Genomic DNA, 4,410 nt, shown 5'->3' with positions numbered 1-4,410 from the left:
TTATTCAGAAATTAAAAAGTCTTCCCTGTCAAAACTTGAGAAATAATCCAGGCAAGGACACAAAAGCATTTCATCACTTTATTAGCAGTGCTGCTCGCTGATCTGTGAATAACCTGAGAGAGTGAGAATTATTGAGTTTGCACAGCCACCTATCCATCCATCACCTGCAAGCAGGTATCACATTGATGGATGATCCCGCCTCCACACACCACTCTCTAGCTCAGAGTTTTTTCTCCCTCTCCATCTGACTCGCTACATCTATTTTGTTTCTTCTCTCTCACTCTACCTCCAACATTTTCTTCTTCCTTCCATTTCTACTATTGTAACCTCAACTACCTCCACTATTTGGGAGGAGACATTGAGAAAAAATTGACCTTCTGACTAGAGTGAAGGTTTGAAGTCAAGGTGAGACATTGTGATGTTTTTAATCTAAGATATACAACTAGGGAGATTAAAGTAATAGCTCAATTCCTATTCATCACCGATAGAACAAAATAAAGACATGGCAATCCAGAATGGGAAAACACCAGAGAGCGAGAGAGAGATGGTGACAGACAGGTGTGATCATGTGTCATCTCTTTACCTTGCTTATCTGAACGTCAGAGAAGGAGATTAGAGGAAGGAGTGGGAATCAAATATGCAAATTACTGAGCCTCAAGCAGAGGAGCTTTATTCAAATTCTAAAAGTCAGGTAGAGATGAATCCAACCTCTGTATCCTACATATTAGACTTATGTATCTACATCTACCCCCAAAGGTAAAAACAGATGAGGAGGAAGACCTTATGGCTCCATTTGGAGGCTCTTAATATGTATTCATCATTTTCTATTAATTACTACATCATTATAGCAAATCCTTTTTTTTCGGAATAGTTTATTATAATATAATTAAGCAATAAGGCACGATGGGCTGTGGTATATGGCCAATATACCACGGATAAGGGCTGTTCTTATGCACGACGCAACGCAGAGTGCCTGGATACAGCCCTTAGCCGTGGTATTTTGGCCATATACCACAAACCCCAGAGGTGCCTTACTGCTACTATAAACTGGTTACCAACATAATTAGTCCAATAAAAATAAATGTTTTGTCATACCCGTGGTATACGGTCTGTTAATACACCTCTGAAATGTGAGGTGTGCAGCCATTCTCTGTAATGGATTTAGTTGGATGCAAATTGATTGCATCACAGATGCCCTACATAGCCAAAAGTATATGGACACCTGCTCGTCAAACATCTCATTCCAAAATCATGGGCATTAATATGGAGTTGGTCCCCCCTTCGCTGCTATAACAGCCTCCATTCTTCTGTGAAGGCTTTCCACTAGATGTTGGAACATTGCTGCGGGGACTTGCTTCGATTCAGCCACAAGACCATTAGTGAGGTCGGGCACTGATATTGGGTGATTAGGCCTGGCTCACAGTTGGCGTTCCAATTTATCCTAAAGGTGTTTGATGGGGTTGAGGTCAAGGCTCTGTGCAGGCCAGTTAAGTTCTTCCACACCGATCTCGACAAACCATTCCTGTATGGACCTCGCTTTGTGCACAGAGGCATTGTCATGCTTAAACAAGAAAGGGTCTTCACCAAACTGTTGCCACAAAGTTGGAAGCACAGAATCATCAGGAATGTCATTGTATGCTGTAGCATTAATATTTACCTTAACTGGAACTAAGGGGCCCGAACCATGAAAAACAGCCCCAAACCATTATTCGTCTTCCACCAAACTTTACAGTTGGCATTATGCATTCGGGCAGGTAGTGTTTTCCTGGCATCAGCCAAACCCAGATTTGTCCGTCGGACCGGGGAAGAGTGATTCATCACTACTGAGAACGCATTTACACTGCTCCAGGATCCAATGGCGGCGAGCTTAACACCACTCCACCTGACGTTCGGCATTGAGCATGGCGACCTTAGGCTTGTGTGCGGCTGCTCGGCAATGGAAACCTATTTCATGAAGCTCTTGATGAGCAGTTATTGTGCTTACGTAGCTTCCTGATGCAGTTTGGAACTCGGTAGTGAGTGTTGCAACCGAGGACAGATTTTTATGCGCTGCGCGCTTCAGCACTCGGCGGTCCCATTCTGTGTGCTTGTGTGGCCTACCACTTGGCAGCTGAGCAGTTGTTGCTCCAAGACATTTCCACTTCACAATAACAGCACTTACAGTTGATCGGGGCAGCTCTAACAGGGCAGAAATTTGACGAACTGACTCGTTGGAAAGGCGGCATCCTGTGACGGTGCCAGGTTGAAAGTCACTGAGATCTTCAGTAAGGCCATTCTACTGCCAATGTTTGTCTATGGCGATTGAAAAGCTATGTGCTCAATTGTATACACCGGTCAACAATGGGTGTGGCTGAAATAGCCGACTACACTAATTTGAAGGGGTGTCCACATACTTTTGTATATAAAGTGTATATCGGTTTCATGGCACTGACTTGGACAGCACAGCGTGTTCAATAGAACATGACCTATCTCCAGGCTGCTCCGCCGTAGAAAACAACTCTGTCATATATGCAACTCAGCGCATGGCACCTCCATGGTGTAGATATATCCCAGTCAGAGAATGGAAATGCAGGCAGGCAGCCAAAGTCATATGCACAACCCTGGGGCAAGTGTAAAAGGCTATATCCAGCTGCATCCACTGCCTTTAGGGAGTTTTTCTCGCATTGTCTGGCTGTGAGCCATTATCCCTTGCAGTAGTATTACCATCCTCTCTCTCTCCCCCCTCCTCTCTCTCTGTCTCTCTCTCTCTCTCCCTCCCTCTCTCCCTCTCTCTCCCATCCCCTCTCTCTCTCTCTCTCTCTCTCTCTCTCTCTCTCTCATCCTCTCACTCTCCCCCTTCCTCTCTCTCATCCTCTCTCTCTCTCTCTCTCTCTCTCTCCCTCTCTCCCCCTCCTCTCTCTCTCTCTCTCCCATCCTCTCACTCTCTCTCCCCCTTCCTCCTCTCTCTCTCTCTCTCTCTCTCATCATCTCACTCACTCTCTCCCCCATCATCTAGCCCTCTCTCTCCCCCCATACAATTGCTTTCTCTCTCTCTCTCCCTTCCTCTCGCTCTCTTTCCCCCCATCCTTCACCAATCATTGACCATTTCAAATGAAAACAATCACAGTAAGGTACTTAATTCTAACCCATAAATTATTTGATTGAGATATATAAACTCAGCAAGAAAAGAAACGTCCCTTTTTCCGGACCCTGTCTTCAAAGATAATTCGGAAAAATCCAAATAACTTCACAGATCTTCATTGTAAAGGGTTCAAACACTGTTTCCCACGCTTGTTCAATGAACCATAAACAATTAATGAACATGCACCTGTGGAACGGTCATTAAGACACTAACAGCTTAGAGACGGTAGGCAATTAAGTTCACAGTTATGAAAACGTAGGACAATAAAGAGGCCTTTCTACTGACTACCAAAAGAAGGATGCCCAGGGTCCCTGCTCGTCTGCGTTAACGTGCCTGTGGCATGCTGCAAGGAGGCATGAGGACTGCAGATGTGGCCAGGGCAATAAATTGCAATGTCCGTACTGTGAGACGCCTAAGACAGAGCTACAGGGAGACAGGATGGACAGCTGATCGTCCTCGCAGTGGCAGACCACGTTTAACAACACCTGCACAGGATCGGTACCTACAAACATCACACCTGTGAGACAGGTACAGGATGGCAACAACAACTGCCCGAGTTACACCAGGAATGCACAATCCCTCCATCAGTGCTCAGACTGTCCGCAATAGGCTGAGAAAGGCTGGACTGAGGACTTATAGGCTTGTTGTAAGGCAGGTCCTCACCAGATATCACCGGCAACAATGTCGCCTATTGGCACAAACCCACCGTCGCTGGAACAGACAGGACTGGCAAAAAGTGCTCTTCACTGACGAGTCGCTGTTTTGTCTCACCAGGGGTGATGGTCGGATTCACGTTTATCGTCGAATGAATTTGTAAAGGTACACACTTGTCTATATAAGGTCCCACAGTTGACAGTGCATGTCAGAGCAAAAACCAAGCCATGAGGTTGAAGGAATTGTCCTAGAGCTCAAAGACAAGATTGTGTCGAGGCACAGATCTGAGGAAGAGTAACATAACATGTATGCCGCATTGAATGTCCCCAAGAACACTGTGGCCTCCATCATTCTTTAATGGAAGATGTTTGGAACCACCAAGACTCTTCCAAGAGCTGGCCGCCCGGCCAAACTGAGCAATCGGGGGAGAAGGGCCTTCGTCAGGGAGGTGACTAAGAACCTGATGTTCACTCTGACAGAGCTCCAGAGCTCCTCTGTGGAGATGGGAGAACTTTCCAGAAGGACAACCATCTCTGCAGCACTTCACCAATCAGGACTGTATGGTAGAGTGGCCAGACGTAAGCCACTCCTCAGTAAAAGGCACATGACAGCCCACTTGGAGTTTGCCAAAAGGC

This window comes from Salmo salar, chromosome ssa11, assembly GCF_905237065.1.
Source record: "Salmo salar chromosome ssa11, Ssal_v3.1, whole genome shotgun sequence".
NCBI lineage: Eukaryota > Metazoa > Chordata > Actinopteri > Salmoniformes > Salmonidae > Salmo > Salmo salar.
The sequence above is the reverse complement of the archived record's forward strand: the minus strand, read 5'-3'. Positions refer to the sequence as shown.